This window comes from Schistocerca gregaria, chromosome 1 (genome assembly GCF_023897955.1).
Source record: "Schistocerca gregaria isolate iqSchGreg1 chromosome 1, iqSchGreg1.2, whole genome shotgun sequence".
NCBI classification, from domain to species: Eukaryota; Metazoa; Arthropoda; class Insecta; order Orthoptera; family Acrididae; genus Schistocerca; species Schistocerca gregaria.
Genome location: NC_064920.1, coordinates 52,311,092 through 52,325,215, shown reverse-complemented (window position 1 = coordinate 52,325,215; position 14,124 = coordinate 52,311,092).

Below are 14,124 nucleotides of genomic sequence, written 5' to 3'. Positions count from 1 at the left end.
GTTGATTCGATAGCAAATGACGAAAACGTGCGGATATCTTAGGTTTGTACTACATATGAACACTTTTCACAACCTCCCATTCAACGTAAGTGCTAGACCTCCCTTCATGGAAAATCGGAAGGTCCTAGCTCATGTCCAAGGTGCCAAAGCCGTCTAAAAAGTCACAGTCAATAACTAAAACTTGAATTGTACTGCTGCTTACTGGCTATTACAATAACTTAGAAGCTTCTTCTGTGTTCTACTATGGTGCGTATAGTATCTCCGCATATCACAGCACGCGAAATAGTTCTGCACACGATAAATATAATCGTTTCAGAGAGATGAGCTGAAAATGTGACGATCTGGCATGAAGTTGATTCGATAGGAAATGACGATAACATGCAGATTTTTGAGGTTTTTACTAAATATGAACACTTTTCACATTCTCTCATGCAACATTCGTGGTAGACCTCCCTCAATACAAAATCTTAAGGTCCTAGTTCATTTCCAAGGCACCAAAGCCGTCTAAAAAGTCAAAAATCGATAACTAAAACTTGAATTGTACTGCCCCTTACTGGCTATTACATCAACTTAGAAGCTTCTTCTGTGGTCTATTATGGTGCGTATAGTGTCTCCGGATACCACAACACGCGACATATCATTGCACACGATAAATATAATCGTTTCAGAGAGAAGAGCGACAAATGTGACGAATTGTAATGAAGTTGATTCGATAGCAAATGACGAAAACGTCCCGATTTCTCAGGTTTTTACTACATATGATACCTTTTCACAATCTCCTTTGCAACCTGGGTGCTAGACCTCCCTTCATTCAAAATTGTAAGGCCTTAGCCCATGTCCAAGGCACCAAAGATGTCTAAAAAGGCAATAATCGAAAACTAAAAATTGAATTGTACTGCTGCTTACTGGCTGTTACATCAACAAAGAAGCTTCTTCTGTGTTCTACTATGGTGTGTATGGTGTCTCTGCTTACCACAAAACGCGACATAGCTTTGCACACGATAATTGTAACGGCTTCACAGAGAAGAGCGTCAAATGTGTCGACCTTGCATGAACTTGACTAGATACCAAACGACGAAAAGGTGCGGATTTCTCAGGCTTTTACTACATATGAACTCTTTTCACATTCTCCCATCGAAGGTGGCTGCTAGACCTCCCTCCATGCAAAATCGTAAGGTCCTAGCTCATGTCCAAGGCACCAAAGCCGTCTAAAAAGTCAATAATCGAACACTAAAACTTGAATTGTACATCTGCTTACTGCCTATTACATCAACTTAGAAGCTTCTTCTGTGTACTACTATGGTCTATGGTTCGTATAGTGTCTCCACATACCACAACACGCGACTTAGCTTTGCACACGATAAATGTAATCGTTGCAGAGAGAAGAGCGGCAAATGTGACGATCTGGCATGAAGTTGATTCGATAGCAAATGACGAAAACGTCCTACTTTTTCAGCTTTTTTACTACATATGAACACTTTTCACATTCTCCCGTTCAACGTGGGTGCTACACCTCCCTTCATGCAAAATCTTAAGATCCTAGGTCATGTCAAAGACACCAGAGCCGTCCAAACATTCAATAATCGATAACTAAAACTTGACTTGTACTGCAGCTTACTGGCTACTACATCAACTTAGAAACTTCTTCTGTGTTCTAGTACGGTGAATATAGTGTCTCCGCACACCACAGCACACGACATAGCTTTGCACAAGATAAATGTAATCGTTTCAGAGAGAAGAGCGGCAAATGTGACGATCTGGCATGAGGATGAATTAATAGCAAATGACGAAAACGTGCGGATTTCTCAGGTTTTTTCTAGAAATGAACACTTTTCACATTCTCCCTGGCAACGTGCGTGCGCGACGTCCATCACGCAAAATCGTAATGTCGTAGCACATGTCCGAGGCACCAAAGCGGTCTAAAAGGTCAACAATCGATAACCAAAATATTAATTGTACTGCTGGTTACTGGCTATTACACCAACTTAGAAGCTTCTTCTGTGTTCTACTAAGGTGCGTATAATGTCTCCGCATACCACAGCACGCGACATAGCTTTGCACACGATAAAAATGATCGTTTCAGAGAGAAGAGCGGCATGTGTGACTATCAGGCATGAAGTTGATTCTATAGCAAATGAAGAAAACGTGCGGCTTTCTCAGGTTTTTTTCTACATGGGAACACTTTTCACATTCTCCCTTGCAACGTGGTGATAGACCTCCATTCATTACAAATCTTAAGGTCCTAGATCATGTCCAAGGAACCAAAGCCGTCTAAAAACTCAATAATCGATAACTAAATTGGAATTGTGCTGCTACTAACCGGCTACTACATCAACTTAGAAGTTTCTTCTGTGTTCTACTATTGTGCGTATGGTGTCTCCGCATACCACATCATGCAACATAGTTTTTCACACGATAAATATAATCGTTTCAGAGAGAAGAGCGACAATTGTGACGATCTATCATGAAGTTGATTTTGATAGCAAATGACGAAAACGTGCGGATTTCTCAGGTTTTTACTACATATGAACACTTTAAACATTCTCCCTTGACACGTGGGTGCTAGGCCTCCTTTCATGCAAAATCTTAAGGTCCTAGCTCATGTCCAAGGCACCAAAGCCGTCTAAAAAGTCAATAATCGATAACTAATGCTGGAATTTTATTGCTGCTTACTGGCTATTACATCAACTTAGAAGCTTCTTCTGTGTTCTGCTATGGTGCTTATAGTGTTTGCGCATACCACAGCACGAGACAATGTTTTGCACACGATAAATATAATCGTTTCAGAGAGAAGAGTGGCAAATGTGGCAATCTGGCATGAAGTTGATTTGAGAGCAAATCACGACAACGTGCGAATTTCTCAGGTTTTTGCTACATCTGAATACTTTTCACATTCTCCTGTGCAACGTGGGTGCTAGACCTCACTTGATGCAGAATCTTAAGGTCTTACTCATGCCCAAGGCACCGACGCCGTCTAAAAAAATCAATAATAGATAACTAAAACTTGAATTGTACTGATGCTTATTGGCCATTACGTCAACTCAGAAGCTTCTTCTGTGTTCTACTATGGTGCGTATAGTGTCTCCGCATACCACAGCACGCGACATAGCTTTGCACACGATAAATATAATCGTTTCAGACACAAGAGCGGCAAATGTGACGGTTTGGCATGAAGTTGATTCGATAGCAAATGAGGAAAACGTGCGGATTTCTCATCTTTTTACTACATATGAGGACTTTAAACATTCTCCCTTGCAACGTTGATGTTAGGCCTCCCTTCATGCAATATCTTAAGGTCCTAGCTCATGTCCAAGGCACCAAAGCCCTCTATATAGTCAATAATCGATAACTAAAACATGAATTGTGCTGCTGCTTACTGGCTATTACATCAACTTAGAAGATTCTTCTGTGTTCTACTGGGTGCGTATAGTGTCTCCTCATACCACATCATGCGACATAGTTTTTCACACGATAGATACAATCGTTTCAGAGAGAAGAGCGACAATTGTGACGATCTATCATGAAGTTGATTTTGATAGCAAATGACGAAAACGTGCGGATTTCTCAGGTTTTTAATACATATGAACACTCTTCACATTCTCCCATGTAACGTGGGTGCAAGACCTCCCACCATGCAAACTCATAAGGTCGTAGCTCATGTCCAAGGCACAAAAGCCGTCTGAAAAGTCAACAATCGATAACCAAAACTGGATTTGTATTGCTGCTTACTGGCTATTACATCAACTTAGAAGCCTCTTCTGTGTTCTACTATGGTGTGTATAGTTTCTCCGATTACCGCAGAACGCGACATAGCTTTGCACACGATAATTGTAACGGCTTCACAGAGAAGAGCGGCAAATGTGACGACCTGGCATGAAGTCGATTCGATAGCAAATGACGAAAACGTGCGGATTTCTCAGGTTTCTAATACAAATGAACACTTTTCACATTCTCCCATGCAACGTGGGTGCTAGACTTCCCTCCATGCAAAATCATAACGTGCTAGTTCATATCCGAGGCACCAAAGCCGTCTAAAAACTCAATATACCATAACTAAAACTTGAATTCTACTGCTGCTTACTGGGTATTACATCAACTTAGAAGCATCTTCTGTGTTCTACTATGGTGCGTATAGTGTCTCCGCATACCACAGCACGCGACATAGCTTTGCACACGATAAATATAATCGTTTCAGAGAGAAGAGCGGCAAAATAGACGATTTGGCATGAAGTTGATTCGATAGCAAATAACGAAATCGAGCGGATTTCTAGGGTTTTTACTACATATGAACATTTTTCACATTCCTCCATTCAACGGGGGTGCTAGGCCTCACTTCATGCTAAATCTTAATGTCCTAACTTATGTCCTAGGCACCAAAGCCGTCTAAATAGTCAATAATCGATAACTAAAACTTGAATTGCACTGCTGCTTACTGGCTATTACATCAACTTAGAAGCATCTTCTGTGTTCTACTATGGTGCGTATAGTGTCTCCGCATACCACAGCACGCGACATAGCTTTGCACACGATAAATATAATCGTTTCAGAGAGAAGAGCGGCAAATGTGACGATCTGGCATGAAGTTGATTCGATAGCAAATGACGAAAACGTGCGGATTTCTCAGGTTTTTACTACATATGAACACTTTAAACATTTTTCCTTGCAACGTGGGTGCTAGGCCTCCCTTCATGCAAAATCTTAAGGTCCTAGCTCATGTCCAAGGCACCAAAGCCGTCTAAAAAGTCAATATACGATAACTAAAACTTGATTTCTACTGCTGCTTACTGGCTATTACATCAACTTAGAAGCTTCTTCTGTGTTCTACTATGGTGCTTATAGTGTTTCCGCACACCACAGCACGAGACAATGCTTTGCACACGATAAATATAATCGTTTCAGAGAGAAGAGTGGCAAACGTGGCAATCTGGAATGAAGTTGATTTGAGAGCAAATCACGACAACGTGCGGATTTCTCAGGTTTTCCTACATCTGAACACTTTCCACATTCTCCTGTGCAACGTGGGTGCTAGACCTCCCTTCATGCAGAATCTTAAGGTCCTAACTGATGTCCAAGGCACCGAAGACGTCTAAAAAATCAATAATAGATAAATAAACTGGAATTGTACTGATGCTTACTGGCCATTACTTCAACTCAGAAGCTTCTTCATTGTTCTACTATGGTGCTTATAGTGTCTCTTTATACCACAGCACGCGACATAGCTTGGCACACGATAAAAATAATCGTTTCAGACAGAAGAGCGGCAAATGTGACGGTCTGGCATGAAGTTGATTCGATAGCAAATGAGGAATACGTGCGGATTTCTCATCATTTTACTACATATGAGCACTTTAAACATTCTCCCTTGCAACGTTGATGCTAGGCCTCCCTTCATGCAAAATCTTAAGGTCCTAGCTCATGTCCAAGGCACCAGAGCCCTCTAGAATGTCAATAATCGATAACTAAAACTTGAATTGTGCTGCTGCTTACTGGCTATTATATCAACTTAGAAGATTCTTCTGTGTTCTACTGGGTGCGTATAGTGTCTCCTCATACCACATCATGCGACATAGTTTTTCACACAATAGATACAATCGGTTCAGAGAGAAGAGCGGCAAATGTGTTGATCTGGCATGAAGTTGATTCGATAGCAAATGACGAAAACGTGGGGATTTCTCAGGTTTTTACTAGTAATGAGCGCTTTTCACATTCAGCCATGCAACGTGGGTGCTACACCTCCTTTCATGCAAAATCGTAAAGTCCTAGCTAATGTCCAAGGCACCAAAGCCGTCAAAAAAGTCAACAATCGAACACTAAAACATGAATTGTACATCTGCTTACTGCCTATTACATCACTTAGAAGCCTCTTCCGTGTTCAGCAATGGTGCGTATAGTGTCTCAGCATACCACAGCACGCGACATAGCTTTGCACACGATAAATATAATAGTTTCTGAGAGAAGAGCGGCAAATGTGACGATCTGGCATGAAGTTGATTCGATAGCAAATGACGAAAACGTGCGAATTTCTCAGCTTTTTACTACAAATGGGCACTTTTTACATTCACCCATGCAACGTGGGTGCTAGACCTCCCTCCATGCAAAATCGTAACGTGCTAGCTCATATCCGAGCACCAAAGCCGTCTAAAAACTCAATATGCGATAACTAAAACTTGATTTCTACTGCTGCTTACTGGGTATTACATCAACTTAGAAGCCTCTTCTGTGTTCTAGTATGGTGCGTGTAGTGTCTCCGCATACTGCAGCACGCGACATAGCTTTGCACACGATAAATATAATCGTTTCAGAGAGAAGAGCGGCAAAATAGACGATTTGGCATGAAGTTGATTCGATAGCAAATAACGAAAACGTGCGGATTTCGAGGGTTTTTACTACATATGAACATTTTTCACATTCCCCCAATGCAACGTGGGTGCTAGGCCTCACTTCATGCAAAATCTTAATGTCCTAGCTTATGTCCTAGGCACCAAAGCCGTCTAAATAGTCAATATACGATAACTAAAACTTGATTTCTACTGCTGCTTACTGGCTATTACATCAACTTAGAAGCTTCTTCTGTGTTCTACTATGGTGCTTATAGTGTTTCCGCACACCACAGCACGAGACAATGCTTTGCACACGATAAATATAATCGTTTCAGAGAGAAGAGTGGCAAACGTGGCAATCTGGAATGAAGTTGGTTTGAGAGCAAATCACGAAAACGTGCGGATTTCTCAGGTTTTGATACATCTGAACACTTTCCACATTCTCCTGTGCAACGTGGGTGCTAGACCTCCCTTCATGCAGAATCTTAAGGTCCTAACTGATGTCCAAGGCACCGAAGCCGTCTAAAAAATCAATAATAGATAAATAAACTGGAATTGTACTGATGCTTACTGGCCATTACGTCAACTCAGAAGCTTCTTCATTGTTCTACTATGGTGCTTATAGTGTCTCTTTATACCACAGCACGCGACATAGCTTGGCACACGATAAAAATAATCGTTTCAGACAGAAGAGCGGCAAATGTGACGGTCTGGCATGAAGTTGATTCGATAGCAAATGAGGAATACGTGCGGATTTCTCATAATTTTACTACATATGAGCACTTTAAACATTCTCCCTTGCAACGTTGATGCTAGGCCTCCCTTCATGCAAAATCTTAAGGTCCCAGCTCATGTCCAAGGCACCAGAGCCCTCTAGAATGTCAATAATCGATAACTAAAACTTGAATTGTGCTGCTGCTTACTGGCTATTATATCAACTTAGAAGATTCTTCTGTGTTCTACTGGGTGCGTATAGTGTCTCCTCATACCACGTCATGCGACATAGTTTTTCACACGATAAATATAACCGTTTCAGAGAAAAGAGCGACAAATGTGACGATCTATCATGAAGTTGATTCGATAGCAAATGACGAAAACGTGCGGAATTCTAAGGTTTTTACTACATATGAACACTTTAAACATTCTCCCTTGACACGTTGGTGGTAGGCCTCCCTTCATGCAAAATCTTAAGGACCTAGCTCATATCCAAGGCACCAAAGCCGTCTAAAAAATCAATATACGATAACTAAAACTTGATTTCTACTGCTGCTTACTGGCTATTACATCAACTTAGAAGCTTCTTCTGTGTTCTACTATGGTGCTTATAGTGTTTCCGCACACCACAGCACGAGACAATGCTTTGCACACGATAAATATAATCGTTTCAGAGAGAAGAGTGGCAAACGTGGCAATCTGGAATGAAGTTGATTTGAGAGCAAATCACGACAACGTGCGGATTTCTCAGGTTTTCCTACATCTGAACACTTTCCACATTCTCCTGTGCAACGTGGGTGCTAGACCTCCCTTCATGCAGAATCTTAAGGTCCTAACTGATGTCCAAGGCACCGAAGCCGTCTAAAAAATCAATAATAGATAAATAAACTGGAATTGTACTGATGCTTACGGGCCATTACTTCAACTCAGAAGCTTCTTCGTTGTTCTACTATGGTGCTTATAGTGTCTCTTTATACCACAGCACGCGACATAGCTTGGCACACGATAAAAATAATCGTTTCAGACAGAAGAGCGGCAAATGTGACGGTCTGGCATGAAGTTGATTCGATAGCAAATGAGGAATACGTGCGGATTTCTCATCATTTTACTACATATGAGCACTTTAAACATTCTCCCTTGCAACGTTGATGCTAGGCCTCCCTTCATGCAAAATCTTAAGGTCCTAGCTCATGTCCAAGGCACCAGAGCCCTCTAGAATGTCAATAATCGATAACTAAAACTTGAATTGTGCTGCTGCTTACTGGCTATTATATCAACTTAGAAGATTCCTCTGTGTTCTACTGGGTGCGTATAGTGTCTCCTCATACCACATCATGCGACATAGTTTTTCACACAGTAGATACAATCGGTTCAGAGAGAAGTGCGGCAAATGTGTTGATCTGGCATGAAGTTGATTCGATAGCAAATGACGAAAACGTGGGGATTTCTCAGGTTTTTACTAGTAATGAGCGCTTTTCACATTCAGCCATGCAACGTGGGTGCTACACCTCCTTTCATGCAAAATCGTAAAGTCCTAGCTAATGTCCAAGGCACCAAAGCCGTCAAAAAAGTCAACAATCGAACACTAAAACATGAATTGTACATCTGCTTACTGCCTATTACATCACTTAGAAGCCTCTTCCGTGTTCAACAATGGTGCGTATAGTGTCTCAGCATACCACAGCACGCGACATAGCTTTGCACACGATAAATATAATAGTTTCTGAGAGAAGAGCGGCAAATGTGACGATCTGGCATGAAGTTGATTCGATAGCAAATGACGAAAACGTGCGAATTTCTCAGCTTTTTACTACAAATGGGCACTTTTTACATTCACCCATGCAACGTGGGTGCTAGACCTCCCTCCATGCAAAATCGTAACGTGCTAGCTCATATCCGAGCACCAAAGCCGTCTAAAAACTCAATATGCGATAACTAAAACTTGATTTCTACTGCTGCTTACTGGGTATTACATCAACTTAGAAGCCTCTTCTGTGTTCTAGTATGGTGCGTGTAGTGTCTCCGCATACTGCAGCACGCGACATAGCTTTGCACACGATAAATATAATCGTTTCAGAGAGAAGAGCGGCAAAATAGACGATTTGGCATGAAGTTGATTCGATAGCAAATAACGAAAACGTGCGGATTTCGAGGGTTTTTACTACATATGAACATTTTTCACATTCCCCCAATGCAACGTGGGTGCTAGGCCTCACTTCATGCAAAATCTTAATGTCCTAGCTTATGTCCTAGGCACCAAAGCCGTCTAAATAGTCAATATACGATAACTAAAACTTGATTTCTACTGCTGCTTACTGGCTATTACATCAACTTAGAAGCTTCTTCTGTGTTCTACTATGGTGCTTATAGTGTTTCCGCACACCACAGCACGAGACAATGCTTTGCACACGATAAATATAATCGTTTCAGAGAGAAGAGTGGCAAACGTGGCAATCTGGAATGAAGTTGGTTTGAGAGCAAATCACGAAAACGTGCGGATTTCTCAGGTTTTGATACATCTGAACACTTTCCACATTCTCCTGTGCAACGTGGGTGCTAGACCTCCCTTCATGCAGAATCTTAAGGTCCTAACTGATGTCCAAGGCACCGAAGCCGTCTAAAAAATCAATAATAGATAAATAAACTGGAATTGTACTGATGCTTACTGGCCATTACGTCAACTCAGAAGCTTCTTCATTGTTCTACTATGGTGCTTATAGTGTCTCTTTATACCACAGCACGCGACATAGCTTGGCACACGATAAAAATAATCGTTTCAGACAGAAGAGCGGCAAATGTGACGGTCTGGCATGAAGTTGATTCGATAGCAAATGAGGAATACGTGCGGATTTCTCATAATTTTACTACATATGAGCACTTTAAACATTCTCCCTTGCAACGTTGATGCTAGGCCTCCCTTCATGCAAAATCTTAAGGACCTAGCTCATATCCAAGGCACCAAAGCCGTCTAAAAAGTCAATAATCGATAACTAATAATTGAATTGTGCTGCTGCTTACTGGCTATTACATCAACTTAGAAGCTTCTTCTGTGTTCTACTATGGTGCTTATAGTGTTTCCGCACACCACAGCACGAGACAATGCTTTGTACACGGTAAATATAATCTTTTCAGACAGAAGAGCGGCAAATGTGACGGTCTGGCAAGAAGTTGATTCGATAGCAAATGAGGAAAACGTGCGGATTTCTCATCTTTTTACTACATATGAGCACTTTAAACATTCTCCCTTGCAACGTTGATGCTGGGCCTCCCTTCATGCAACATCGTAAGGTCCTAGCTCATGTCCAAGGCACCAAAGCCCTCTATAAAGTCAATAATCGATAACTAAAACTTGAATTGTGCTGCTGCTTACTGGCTATTACATCAACTTAGAAGATTCTTCTGTGTTCTACTGGGTGCGTATAGTGTCTCCTCATACCACATCATGCGACATAGTTTTTCACACGATAGATACAATCGGTTCAGGGAGAAGAGCGGCAAATGTGACGATCTGGCATGAAGTTGATTCGATAGCAAATGACGAAAACGTGCGGATTTCTCAGGTTTTTAATACATATGAACACTTTTCACATTCTCCCATGCAACGTGGGTGCTAGACCTCCCACCATGCAAAATCGTAAGGTCGTAGCTCATGTCCATGGCAAAAAGTCGTCTGAAAAGTCAACAATCGATAACCAAAACTTGATTTGTATTGCTGCTTACTGGATATTACATCAACTTAGAAGCTTCTTCTGTGTTCTACTATGGTGTGTATAGTGTCTCCGCTTACCGCAGAACGCGACATAGCTTTGCACACGATAATTGTAACGGCTTCACAGAGAAGAGCGGCAAATGTGAGGACCTGGCATGAAGTCGATTCGATAGCAAAAGACGAAAACGTGCTGATTTCTCAGGTTTCTAATACATATGAACACTTTTCACAATATCCCATGCAACGTGGGTGCTAGACCTCCCTCCATGCAAAATCGTAGCGTTTTAGCTCATATCCGAGGCACCAAAGCCGTCTAAAAACTCAATATACGATAACTAAAACTTGAATTCTACTGCTGCTTACTGGGTATTACATCAACTTAGAAGCCTCTTCTGTGTTCTACTATGGTGCGTATAGTGTCTGCGCATACCGCAGCACGCGACATAGCTTTGCACACGATAAATATAATCGTTGCACAGAGAAGAGTGGCAAAATAGACGATTTGGTATGAAGTAGATTCGATAGCAAATGACGAAAACGTGCGGATTTCTAGGTTTTTTACTACATATGAATATTTTTCACATTCCCCCATGCAACGTGGGTGCTAGGCCTCACTTCATGCAAAATCTTAATGTCCTACATCTACATCTACATCTACATGACTACTCTGCAATTCACATTTAAGTGCTTGGCCGGAGGTTCATCGAACCACAATCATACTATCTCTCTACTATTCCACTCCCGAACAGCGAGCGGGAAAAACGAACACCTAAACCTTTCTGTTCGTGCTCTGATTTCTCTTATTTTATTTTGATGATCATTCCTACCTATGTAGGTTGGGCTCAACAAAATATTATCGCATTCGGAAGAGAAAGTTGGTGACTGAAATTTCGTACAAATTTCTCGCCGCGACGAAAAACGTCTATTCTGTAATGACTTCCATCCCAACTCGTGTATCATATCTGCCACACTCTCTCCCCTATAACGCGATAATACAAAACGAGCTGCCATTTTTTGCACCCTTTCGATGTCCTCCGTCAATCCCACCTGGTAAGGATCCCACACCGCGCAGCAATATTCTAACAGAGGACGAACGAGTGTAGTGTAAGCTGTCTCTTTAGCGGACTTGTTGCATCTTCTAAGTGTCCTGCCAATGAAACGCAACCTTTGGCTCGCCTTCCCGACAATATGATCTATGTGGTCCTTCCAACTGAAGTTGTTCGTAATTTTAACACCCAGGTACTTAGTTGAATTGACAGCCATGAGAATTGTACTATTTATCGAGTAATCGAATTCCAACGGATTTCTTTTGGAACTCATGTGGATCATCTCACACTTTTCGTTATTTAGCGTCAACTGCCACCTGACACACCATACAGCAATCTTTTCTAAATCACTTTGCAGCTGATACTGGTCTTCGGATGACCTTACTAGACGGTAAATTACAGCATCATCTGCGAACAGTCTAAGAGAACTGCTCAGATTGTCACCCAGGTCATTTATATAGATCAGGAACAGTAGAGGTCCCAGGACGCTTCCCTGGGGAACACCTGATATCACTTCAGTTTTACTCGATGATTTGCCGTCTATTACTACGAACTGCGACCTTCCTGACAGGAAATCACGAATCCAGTCGCACAACTGAGACGATACCCCATAGCTCCGCAGCTTGATTAGAAGTCGCTTGTGAGGAACGGTGTCAAAAGCTTTCCTGGAACTCTAGAAATACGGAATCAACTTGAGATCCCCTGTCGATAGCGGCCATTACTTCGTGCGAATAAAGAGCTAGCTGCGTTGCACAAGAGCGATGTTTTCTGAATCCATGCTGATTACGTGTCAATAGATCGTTCCCTTCGAGGTGATTCATAATGTTTGAATACAGTATATGCTCCAAAACCCTACTGCAAACCGACGTCAATGATATAGGTCTGTAGTTAAATGGATTACTCCTACTACCCTTCTTGAACACTGGTGCGACCTGCGCAATTTTCCAATCTGTAGGTACAGATCTATCTCTGAGCGAGCGGTTGTATATGAGTGCTAAGTAGGGAGCTATAGTATCAGCGTAATCTGAAAGGAACCTAATCGGTATACAATCTGGACCTGAAGACTTGCCAGTATCAAGCGATTTGAGTTGCTTCGCAACCCCTAAGGTATCTACTTCTAAGAAACTCATGCTAGCAGATGTTCGTGTTTCTAATTCTGGAATATTCCATTCGTCTTCTCTGGTGAAGGAATTTCGGAAAACTGCGTTCAATAACTCCGCTTTAGCGGCACAGTCGTCGATAACAGTACCATCGGCACTGCGCAGCGAAGGTATTGACTGCGTCTTGCCGCTTGTGTACTTTACATACGACCAGAATTTCTTCGGATTTTCTACCAAATTTCGAGACAATGTGTCGTTGTGGAACCTATTAAAGGCATCTCGCATCGAAGTACGTGCCAAATTTCGCGCGTCTGTAAATTTTAGCCCATCTTCGGGATTTCGCGTTCTTCTGAACTTCGCATGCTTTTTCCGTTGCCTCTGCAACAGCGTTCGGACCTTTTTTGTGTACCACGGGGGATCCGTTCCATCTCTTACCAATTTATGAGGTATGAATCTCTCAATTGCTGTTGCTACTATATCTTTGAATTTGAGCCACATCTCGTCTACATTCGCATAGTCAGTTCGGAAGGAATGGAAATTGTCTTTTAGGAAGGCTTCTAGTGGCACTTTATCCGCTTTTTTAAATAAAATTATTTTGCGTTTGTTTCTGATGGATTTGGAAGAAATGGTTTTGAGCCTAGCTACAATGACCTTGTGATCACTAATCCCTGTATCAGTCATGATGCTCTCTGTCAGCTCTGGATTGTTTGTGGCCAAGAGGTCAAGTGTGTTTTCGTAACCATTTACAATTCGCGTGGGTTCGTGGACTAACTGCTTGAAATAATTTTCGGAGAATGCATTTAGGACAATCTCGGAAGACGTTTTCTGCCTACCACCGGTTTTGAACAAGTATTTTTGCCAACATACCGAGGGTAGGTTGAAGTCCCCACCAACTATAACCGTATGAGTGGGGTATTTATTTGTTACGAGACTCAAACTTTCTCTGAACTGTTCCGCAACTGTATCATCTGAGTCTGGGGGTTGGTAGAAGGAGCCAATTATTAACTTAATTCGGCTGTTAAGTATAACCTCCACCCACACCAATTCGCACAGAGTATCTACTTCGACTTCACTACAAGATAAACCACTACTGACAGACACAAACACTCCACCACCAATTCTGCCTAATCTATCTTTCCTGAACACCGTCTGAGACTTCGTAAAAATTTCTGCAGAACTTATTTCAGGCTTTAGCCAGCTTTCTGTACCTATAACGATATCAGCTTCTGTGCTTT